The sequence below is a fragment of the Hemicordylus capensis genome, chromosome 4 (assembly GCF_027244095.1).
Source record: "Hemicordylus capensis ecotype Gifberg chromosome 4, rHemCap1.1.pri, whole genome shotgun sequence".
Classification (NCBI taxonomy): Eukaryota; Metazoa; Chordata; class Lepidosauria; order Squamata; family Cordylidae; genus Hemicordylus; species Hemicordylus capensis.
Window position 1 is genome coordinate 164,208,030 of NC_069660.1, and position 11,590 is coordinate 164,219,619.

At 46.5% G+C, this 11,590-nt stretch overlaps 1 long non-coding RNA gene across 4 annotated transcripts in view; it reads left to right on the plus strand.

Moving 5' to 3' along the window:
• Positions 1–11,590, plus strand: part of LOC128352955 (uncharacterized) — a 62,679-nt gene that overhangs the window by 8,927 nt on the left and 42,162 nt on the right. For 3 of the 4 annotated variants that reach the window (XR_008320732.1, XR_008320734.1, XR_008320731.1), the window contains exon 4: positions 10,971–11,023. The exons of the other annotated variant lie outside the window; for it this stretch is intronic. This is a non-coding gene — a long non-coding RNA (uncharacterized LOC128352955). The remainder of the gene's footprint in view (positions 1–10,970; positions 11,024–11,590) is intronic. 4 annotated transcript variants of the gene reach the window in all.

The window sequence follows — 11,590 nt, forward strand, 5'->3', positions numbered from 1 at the left end:
CATGCTCCCTTAAAATCCTCCATGTTGGCAGTCTGGACTTGGCAGTCTAGCATAACAAAAGCTGACAATATCAAAATCCATTGAGTTAAAAAATTGAAATTGTGTGAGGTGTAAAAAAACTGCATTCAGACTGGAAATCGGTGATAATTTCCCCCTCATTTTTAAAAAAATGTATGTTGAATACTGGGGGATTTGAAAACTAAACTTGAAATCTCTAGCATACCTCTGATCCATATTAGGAAGAAGATATCAAAATACTACATTAGGCTTCCTGGAAAGTTTTTAAATACTACTTTGGGGGTTTGAACTTCAAGCCCTGACACCAAATTTGAGCTCTTATCACCCATACTTGTCAACCAAAAACTGAAATCATAATCCCAAATACTGAAATGGCACTTTAAATGCAATACTGAGATATTGATGTCCCGAATTGAATGGTTAAAGTTTGTGGTAAAACTATTCATCTTTGAATTGCTCCACATCAACATTCGTTTAGCCCACTAGAAGAACAAAAGTCATAGTATATGATTGCCAGTCTCTTGAATCCCAGAGGCAGAGATGTGACAGGTAGAATCTGGTAGCTAAGGGGTGATGCCTTGAGGGTGGAGTCAGGTGGTCTAGTAGTGCCTGGTGGAAGGAGAGGACTGCACTTGACTGGTCAGAGATAGGGGTGTGCACAAAAGCAGTATGCCTGGTTCGGTTTGAATCCAAACTGGACTCGAACCGGACCAGGCATGTTTGGTTTTGTGCACACCCGAACACCCCCAAACAACCCTCAATTCGGTTCGAGTTAGGGTTTTTAAAAAATGTTTTTAACTGAAATTTACCGCCTCCAGGGCTGCTGATGTGGCTGTGGGGGAGTCTCTGGAGGTTCCCCCTCCCCCAGCCAGCCTCCCCCGGTGTCATTACGGCCTGGTTTAGGTGGTTTTCAGACCGTTCCGGGCCTCTGTGTAATTGCACCTGCCATTGTGGAGGCTGCTCCACATGTTCAATGGGCCTCTGTATGGCCGGGTCCCTGCTACACAGAGGCCCATTACACATGTGCTGCAGCCTCCAAAATGGTTACCTCAACTACACAGAGGCCCGGAAGGGCACAAAAATCACCCAATAAAACCACCCTGAATGACACCAAGGGAGGTTGGTGTGGGGGAGGGGTGACCCCCCCTCATGGCTGTGGCAGTGCCCCTGGAGGTAGTAAGTTTTAGTTAAAAAACACTTTTGTAAGGTAGAGCCCCTGAACTGGCCGGGGGGTGTTTGGCTCAAGATCGAGCTGAACATGGGCAGGTTCAGTTCAAGGTTGGCTCAACATTGAATTCTCGAACTAGGCATGTTTGACGTGGAGTCGGTTCAAATTTGAATCTGTTTGCACACCAGGAAAGAGCCTGGCTACTGGTGCTTCGGGGTGGGCTGATGGATGCAGGGCTGGGGTAGAGGAAGAGCATATACTAGAAGCTCAAGTAGGAAATAGCTTCCCATCATCAGTCACCCAAATATTTTATGTTTCCCTTTGGAGACTCTGAGTAAGAGGTTGAAACCTTGAGATCTAGCAATCCTATGATGGTCCCAGCACAAGGGAAATTTGATACATTGCTGCATGCTCAGTTTCAAATAGAAAAGTGAAAAGGAGCAGAAGTTGTACTTCCTAAATTGCAAATGTTAAGGTATGATGAATAAGACTGTCTTGGTGCATTGGTGCTGGCACAGAAAATAACGTGGCTGGTGTGTTTTATGTCTTTTAGTGTATTGTGGCACGAGGCCTCCATGGCTGTTATATCCATCTTTGTAAATGTTCCTCACAAAAGCTTGCCAAGTCCTCTGAGTTCAACAGTTCCCTGACCCTCCTCTCCATTTTCTTTAGACATGAAAACATTGTCTTATTATTGTTGTAACATAACATGAAAAAAGTCTGGTGGCACTTTAATAACAAGTTCCATCCACTTTTATATATTCTAGAGGGTAACTGTTCCTAACATGCTTTTAAAGTGGAGACATTGTGTTAAGGAAATGCACGCTCCGTTCTAGTGAAAGGCTGATTTTATAATGGGCTTTCTTTCTAACTGCTTGAGAGGCCATCTTCTATTAGGTTTTCATTGCTAATGCACTGCAGAGTCTTAACATGCTATGTATTGTGTTCGAGACAGGGATTTCTGTGTACTTACAATTTAGTAATAATAGTGCTTTGAACTAGTCTGCTTCTGAAGACTAGCCCATGTGTGAACAATTAAATTTAATCTTGCAGAGAATATTCACCACTCTTTACAGGCCTGATCCACAGACCAGCCAAGTCAGTGAAAGGAGTGTGATCTAATTTATCACTTCTATGGGTGCTGGATTTAGGTTGCAATCCACAAACAATTGAATCTGCAGGTGCTGTGGATTATCCTACACAATTTAATAATGCTTCAATGAGATTTTTCCAGAGTAAATGATCTGTGGATTATGCCCTTGGGTGATGCCACATGTTACTGGCAACCCTGTAACAATACTAGTGATTGCAAACTCCTCTTTGCCTGTCGTAAACCCAGGGGTCACACTCACAACTCCTGATTGAAGCTGCTTGTGTTCCCATTGAGCAGAAACTTTAGATTTTATTTCTTTTAGTTTTCTGTTCTGAGCAGCGGGCAAGTGTGCTGCAAGTCAAAAAGTAAGAGAGGGTGTCATTCTAGTGCACACTTACAGTACTCTTCAGTGCTGCCCAATGACATAGAGTATTTTTGCCTCCACTCTCCTGTCAGGGAACAGGCAGCCGTATCATGCTGGACAGTAAAAAAGCAAAATAAGACCCGACTCTTGCTTAGCTCTCCCCAACAATTCCTGCTCCCTGTGCCAGGCACTGTGCTCCCAGTTGGCCATCCATGGTCCTTCTCTTCATTTTAATACATAACTATAGTTTGAGGAGGGGAATGAATGAATGAATAAATGAATGAATGAATGAATGGTCAGTCATCATATTACCCTTAGAAATCAAAACATACTTATGAATAGCAAGGAGAAGGGTTTTAATCCATCACTACAGCAGCATGGAGCAGACATGTTCCGTTTCACTGCAGAAATTCAGGAGAGGGGGCATGGAGAATGGGACAAACCAATTTTACATTTGGATTATCTCTCTCAACCACGTGGAAGTGTTTCTATATGTTGACATTAGGATTTGAACTATAGCTTTGTCCAAGGTAGCAGGTCCTCCACACTCCCTGTAATTGATTCAGTGAAAAGTAATCAAAAACCTGTCCAGGACAACACACACGGTGAGGTGGACAATTCAGAGGATGAATGGGTGGGAAGATGCTATGACTCTGGGTGACTGGTGCTGCTCATACCTCGCCCCCACGCCATACCACGAGAAGCAGAAAAACTTGAGTCAACCAACCACAACCCAAGGACACAGTACTGCCTTTGTCCTCTGACTTGGAGAAGCACCCTGCAGATCTGCTTGTCGTAATAGAAGCTCCCCAGTACCACTAGAGCCAGCACTCTATTTATTTATTTAAAATATGTATACCCCGCCCCTCCAGTACACTACTGCTCGGGGTGGCTCACAACAATAAAATAGATATAATATACAATAAAAGTAATAAAATTAACCAAATTGAGTAAACAAGTTAAAAATCAGGTTAAAAACCACAATCAGCATCAAGTTCAAATTAAAAGTTATTTTAAAAGCTAAAACCAGAATTATAAAAACTAAAAACTAAATAACCTACCAGATATAACCCAAGATGGAGCATTAAAAAGCCTCCTTTAAAAAGTGTGTCTTTAGTTGTTGTTTTTAATACACTGAGGGAGGGAGCATGGCAAAGCTCTTCAGGGAAAGCGTTCCAAAGCCTTCGGCCACAACTGAAAAGGCCCTGTCTCAAGTCCCCGCAAACCGGATCTCTGTTAGCAGCAGGGCCATGATCAGGGTCTGAGACAATGAACGGAGAGATTCATATGGGCGAATGTGGTCCAACAGGTACCCTGGCCCCAAGCAGTGTAGAGCTTTAAAGGTCAAGATCAGCACCTTGAATCTAGCCTGGAAGTGGACCAGTAACCAATGAAGCTGTCGCATCCCACTTAAGTAATTGGGCAAGCCCCCTCTAAGCAACAGAGTCTTTCCTAGAGAAGGGGTGGGGCCAATTCACACACTTTGGCAACAGCCTTAAAGACTGGCAGTCTCCTCTAAGAAGCTGCTGGAGTAACATCTGTTTTGTGTTGCCATACCCAGCTCTTGTGATCTTGCATGGAACTTAATTAAGGTTCTGACTTTTTTGCCCTTGGAGATGTGTGAGATCTGTGTTGCTCCTGGATCTCTGCCTTGGCCGAGGCTCTGGTTTAGCCTAGAATTGGATAAATCCTTCTGAATGAGCTGTAGCTCCGCAGTATGGGTAAGGGCTAGTGACCTCACTATGCTTTGGAAGATCAAATTAGAGCTCCAATTCTATGCACATTCACTTGGGAAAAGGTCTCATTGAACTCAGGGTTTTCACCTGAGTAAACATGCATGAACTAGACGGCTTTGGGACATAATGTAATATTTTATGTATATTAAACAAAAGGCAAGATTATGAATCTGTGTGCTGTGGTATAAAATGGGGAAGGGGAAACTATCCGCATGTTTTAAAAAAACAACAACCAATCTTTAGTTCTGCAAGAGAGATACTAGATGAGGCTGCAGGCTGAGATTGCTAAGGACCCCAAGGGAACCAGCCATGACAGAAATTCAATGTCAGCTGCTCAACAAACCCCTTGGATGCCTGTAAAAGCTCCTGGCTGTGTTTGCTTTATTGGAGGAGGTGAGCCAGGCTATATTAACACTGAACGAGAGGCAACATAATGTGAGAAGACTGGAAGGCACAGGCCTCCTTAAGCTCCCCTGTGGTGTCTTTCATCTGCAAGATCCTTTCTTCTCAGGGAAACAAAGGGGAGATGAAACAGAAAGGACTGCTTGCTTTCCAGTCCAGCTAAGGTCTCTTTAATGAGAACAGGTGCTTAGTACCCGCCAGAAAGAGGCCTGAGCCTGAGACCAGCTCTTAGGTTCATATCCATGCTTAGACAAACCAGCACATGAGATTTTTACCTACTTCTTGAACTCATAGTGACTTCAGAGACACTGGAATTATTTGCCATGATTGGATACTGCCTGCATCTTTGCTCCATATTGCAGACCTTCCAGGCCAGGCTGAAAAAGAGCCACTCCAGTCCTCAACCAACCTGCCAAGGTGATTCCTTCCTCAGTGGGATCAGTGTGGTCTGGAACCCACCCACTGTCTTCTCGGGGAGAAGAGTGGTGGGCAAAGCCTGGCTCAGTGTTGCTGTCTGGGCACACAAGCTGTTCGTGGCAATAAAGAACAGCTCGAGAGCCAAGACAACCTTGGAAATGAGTGCCCAGTCCTGGTTGGATAGGTTGCACACTTCCAAGCCACATCTCCTTGCCACGGCATGGATGGCCCGCTCTTGCTCCTGCAGGCACCAAAGCAAGAGAAAGGTGGAGTTCCATTGGGTTGGAACACCCTGAGGGATCAGGTGTTCAGATAGGTCAAACTCAAGTTGCCTCTCTGTGAGCAAATGTCTACCCTTTTCACTTTGGTGGAAGAAAGCTGCTATCCTGTGGCACCTGTCCACAAGAGCAGCCATGGCAGCAGCAGACTGGCGCTCAGTGCCACCAGCAAGGATGTCTCACCTGGCCTTAGCCCCAGAAAGGCCAAGTGTATTCCACATGACCAGGTTCAGAGTGTGCACCACACAACGGATGGACACAAAATTAAGCTGTTTGGCTGCCCTCACTATGCTCAGATTGTTGTCGGTTACCATGACCTCTCGGTGAAGGTTTGGCTGCATTGACAGCCATTCCTCCACCTGGCGATCCATGGCCACTGACAGCTCATCTGCCATGTGGTTAGCGTCCACCACTTCCACATGCAGCACTGCCCACCTGTGCTTCGCTGCATGGGAGGGGCAGGCCATGCTACCTGCAGCAGATGTCTCCTTGCTCTCCTGCCGATGTCTCCTTGCTCTCCTGCAGATGTCTCCTTGCTCTCCTGCTAATAATAATAATAGTGCTCCATGAGGGACAGGAAAGCAGCATGCCTACCACCACGGCTGGTCCACATATCCACTGTGATGTGCACCCTGGTGTCAGGCACTGCTGCATGCAGTAGCCCCTACATGGCCTCCCTACATGGCTTCCATGCCTAGTACAGGGAGGACACAGCCCACCTGCTAAAGGTGGTGCGTGAGGGGATTTGGTAGTCATGGGCAAGCAGTCGGAGCAGCTGGCATTCTCTACCACCTGGAATGATGGTTGTCTAAAGCAATCACCTCGGCAATGGCCTGGGTGATATGAGGCTCTGGGCAACCAGACCTCTTGCCCACCGACTGCATCCAGCATGCAGGCAACATCTCCTGCTTGGGAGCAGGAGCAGGTGCCTTGCCACTAACTGAGGGCACACCAGGCCTATTGCTGCCAGCAGGAATAGGGCCCCCTGGGTGATGCTGTTGCAGGTGCATCAGCATCCCCAACGTCCCAAGATGCTTAGGATACTTCCCCTTGCTGACCGGTGACCTGCGGTGGGTGAAGACAGCATAGGTTGGATCACCAGCACAGAGCTCAGAGCTGGTTCAGCCCTGTTTCGGTGGTGGTTCCTTTGGAGGCCACCAACATCACTCACGATCCAGAGCTGAGAAGGTCCAGGAAGCAGGATGAGTTCCTCTTGCTCCTCCTCAGCCTCGGATGGCCGGGGTGTGTGTATTGCACTGACAAGGGTGACAGGGGAGAATGGTATGACTGATCTGGCTGAGCTAGCAGCAGCTGACACAATCACCTCCTCCGCTGGCACAGGAAGATCTTCTTCCCTGACAGGGGAGGACCTCCCCACTAATTCTCACTCAGCTGCCACTGGTGGATGCGTGGCAAGACCACTCTCCTCCTGAAAGGAGAGCCTATGCACATTGGGGATGAGTTGAGGAGTAAGTCCTTCTTACTGACCCCATCACCCACCACAAACAGCATCACCCCATCTGCTGCCTGCCACTCTGCTTCTGGCTCTGCCTCATACCCTCCCAGACATCTTGGATTTTTTTTTTAAAAATTCAAGCCCTGACTCTGATGGTGGGGGAGGGGGGAAGAAGAAGTGCATTTAAGGCTGTTATTTTAAAATGGGATGTGGGGTCAGGGTGATCTATCTATGCTGTGTGTGCCACACACAGTGCTATCTATAGTCCTGTAGTGCACAGTGCACACACAGAAGCTAGAAAAAGTAAATCCCCCCAAATAAAGAAGCAGGCTTTATTGGGAGGGGGGTGGAGGGGAGCGAGCAAAAATCAGGTAAGTCTGAGGGAAGCGAAGGGAAAGGGGATTAATGTGGCCTATCTCTTATGCCACAGTCTTACCTGTACCTACCTGATCCGTTCCCCAAACTAGGCCCTGTTTAAAGAACTCTAACCTTACCAAGGGTGGGGGGACTTACCTCCCTGCATCTTCTGCTGGAGTCTGGCCAGGTGTTGCTCTTGGAGGCACTCGGGCCAAATGGATACTAACAGTTGGTAGGGCAGGTGGGTGCCACTGCCAGTCAGCCCCCCCCCAAATAAAAAAATTAAAAGCTGGCAGGGGGAGGGGGTAGACCACCCAAAAAACCACCAGGGAAACAGAGAGAGCCTGGCAGGCTGAGCAGCAGACAAAACACACCAGCCTACAAAAATAAAAAATGAATTCCAATCCAGACACACACAAGCAGCAAAGGTGCAGCTTGGGGCAGCAAAGGAAGAAAATAAACCAGACAGCACAGCACTTTATCAAAGCAACTGGGGTTGGCTACAAGAAGAAAAATCCACAGAAGAAGAAGAAATCCACAGAAGCACCCAGATAAAGCCACTGCTGCTGGTGGTACAATTTAAAAAAGTGGGGGGAGCAGTGGTTGGCAGTGCGAAAAGGGAGAGGGGAGAGAGAGTGCCAATGCTGACTATATTTCAAGTCGACATGGTGGGGTATTGGGGAAAGTATTGGAGAGGAGAGGGAGGGAGGGGAGAGTGAGAGGCGGGTGGACAGCAGGCATTCTCTGTCTCTCTCTTCACTGGGCCAGGCAGGCCCAGCCATCGCCACCAGGCTGTTCTCTGCTGCTACAGTCTCCTCCTCCTGATGTATCCTCTTCTTCAAGAGAGGCACACTGAGGGCTCTTTCTCTGCCTCCCAGTCCCTTAAATACATTTTGAAACTCCCTCCTTTGGTTCTCCTTCCCTCTCCCCAACGCCAACGGGGGCACAGTTGCCCATGACAGCACTTGATTTGTATGATAACAAGCAAATCAAGAAGCAAGCCAATTGGAAGCCAGTGCCAGAAAACCAAACAGTAAGGGAAAAACATCCCTCCAAAATAGTGATCGGAACATTGAAATGTTCTGCTCAAAATGGGGTTGTTCTGTTCTAAACTCAAAACAAGACCTTTATTTAGAGAGTGTTCTGTTTCAAGCTTGAAACATTCAAAACGGCCCATTTTAAGTTGGAATGTTCCATCTGCAAAACGTTCTGTACATCCCTAATCCTATTCCTTCTAGCCAACCCCTGCCTCCAGAAGCAAGGGTCACTGACAGATGGTCCTTTGATGAGGATCGTAACCGGACAGATTCATACAGAAGGAGGTGTCTTCAAGTTACCCTTTCCCCAGACTATTTATAGGTCAAAACCAGTATTTTTCATTATGCTTGTGAACAAACTGGGATCCAGTGAAATTATTAAAGTACTGAGAAGATACATTCATTCCTACTTGTACCCATTATTAGCTGCACAGATATTTTCTGAACCAGTTGAAGTTTCCATGCATTCGTCAAAATCAGCCTCATATACAATTTATAACATTTGAAATGTATAATTCAACCTGAGGGATACTAAAGTCTGGCTTACTGTGGGGAGATCACATTTTTCCAGGAAGAGTCACAACTGGTGTACCAACTAACAATGAGTAAAGATGCTTCAAGCCATGGACAACATTTAGTGAGGAGATCAAAAGGTTCATCCCCAAGGAAAAACATACCCATTTAGCTTAGGAGGCTTTAGAAGAGGATTAGACAAATTTAGAGAGGAGGACAAATCCACTATTGCTGGCTGTTAGTCATGATATCATGATATATAGGTGAGATCTCCATGATCAGAAGCGGTATGCCTTTGAATACTAGTTGCTGGCCAGGGGCACAACACTAGTGGAAGGTTATTGCCTAGGGATGCACACGTAACAGATGATGCATTTTGTTTTGCACTTGGAACAAAACACAGCTGGCTGAAACATTTCATTGAAACAGCAGTCAACCCTGGTTGTTTTGGTGAAACAAATGTGAAACATTTTGAGTGTTTTGGCCATAGGGAACCTCGAAACACCCCCTTGTACCCATGGCATTGTGCCCATTGGTACAAAGGGTAAATCTGTTTAAAATCACCCGCTTGCCCATTTCTTTTGTAGGTTGGATGGTAGGTAGCACCCATCATGTCCTACCACACAACCACTTTGGTGTTCCTAGGAGCTACCCATGGAGAACAATGGGGTGTTTTGAGTTTCCCCACTGTTCCCTATGGCTGAAACAACCTGCACCCACAGAGTGTGCACACAAGTTTTGCATTGCAATTTGCAATGCATTTTGCAACCATGCCTTGTAAAACACTGCAGGAGCACAGAGTAAATGGGAATCCATTAACCATCCATCGCTCCATTAACCTCATCTTTTTGCTCGTGTGTTGCCGCAGCGCATGGCGACACATGAGTAGACCCCTGACCGGGAGGCTACAAACAGCCTCCTGGGCTTGGGGGTCTCTCTAGGATGCCCCGCATGCTTGTGTGGGGCATCCTGGAACTTCTGGGGGCCACGCAGCCCCCGATCCCTGCAGCCCCCACTGGCTCTGTGACAGAGCCAGCAGTTGTGTGGGCGGCCAATCCGGCCACCCAGGGCTGCCTTTGGATCATCTGCAGGGAGAGTGGGTGAAGCCCGCTCTCCCTGCAGACCCGGAAGAAGCTCTTCTCAATGAACGTGAGAAGAGCTTCACTATCTCTGAAACCATCCAAACCAACTCAAGGAAGGTGGGCATCCAAGTTCTGCCTTTGCTATTCTGAGATCCAGCAAAACCAGACAGTTAATAGTAGCAATAGCACACCATATTGTGCTCAGTGCTGAGAAAAAAATGACAAAATCAAACCTACCTACCTCCTCTCCTGATGTATTCTCTTCAAGAGAGGCATATGGGCTCTACCTACCTCTCAGTCCCTTTTAATACATTTCAAAAATCCCTCCTTTTGTGTCCCCACCTGTCCTCCTCCCCCCAGCCAATGGGGGCACAGTTGCCCATGACAACACTTGATTTGTATGATAAGAAGCCAACCAAGAAGAAAGGAGATTGCAAGCCAATCGAAAGCCAGTGCCAGAATACCAATCAGCAAGGGAAAAACAGGCCTCCAGAAAGGTGCTCGAAACATCTAAATGTTTTGATTGAAATGGGGTGTTTTGTTCCCAGCTCAAAACAGGCCCTTTATTTAGAGGGTGTTTTGTTTCGAGCTCAAAATGGCCCATTTCAAGTTGAAACATTTCGGCGTTGGAACATTTTGCACATCCCTACTATTGCCTTCATGTCTTGCTTGTGAGCCTCCTGGAGGCAAGGAATCTCTTCTGTTGTTTATCAGGAAGGTGTACTTGTCCGTTTGTAGAAGTCTGAGAAAGAATATTTGTTTTGCAGTGAAGTGCCATCAATATGCACTCATTAACCTAGTCCTGCTCTCTAGGACAGCAGAGAACAAGTCTGTGCCTTCTTCTATGTGACAGCCATTCAATGTATTCACTTTCTAGTTCTTTCACATCAGACCCCAATGTTGTGCAACTCTGTTTGTGCCCTGGAACTCCTGTGCTGAGTTTTTTTTTGTTGTTGTTGTTTGTTTTTTGGTGTTTTGTTTTTTTTTAACAGCCTCCCACTTCGCTTTCTCCATTTTCTTCTTCTGTGATCTACTTTATGTTGTGGCAGCACTGGCTTGCAAGCATTTTCAGGAAACAAGGGGGACTATAGCACAATGACAGGTAGGCTAATTAAGTTTTAAAAGTTCAAGTGGCTTACATTTTTCACGGTAGGACTCTTTTGTTTTTCTTTGGCAGAATTATTTAGCTACCAACATCAAGGTTCCTTTATATAGTTTAAATGTCATATCTCCTGTATACCCCAACCAAACACTCGGGCTAGCAGATGACCAAAAATATTTTTTGAAATAGAAGTCATTTAGGGCAGCCAAATGAATCATATGGAACATATAACAAGTTTAAAATAAGAAAGGATTTGGATTGCTGATATCTTATACCCATAAGTGCCAAGTCTTTAAATGCTATAGGCAAAACTTAAGCAGAATTAGGGATGTGCACTGGACCGGTCCAGGGCCATGTTAGAGGCCTCCGAACCAGTCCAGATTGGGGCCGGTCCAGCGATGGAGGAGGTATGTAGCTTTAAGGGCGGGGGGTAGTACTTACCCCTCCTGCAGCTTCCCCCCCTCTGGCGCTCGACTTTTTAGCAAAGTTTTGGGGGCAGCAGCGTTCCTCCCTGCTGCCCCTGCCCCTGTTGTTGCCTGGCAAAAAGGGAAGTTGAGTGCACGCATG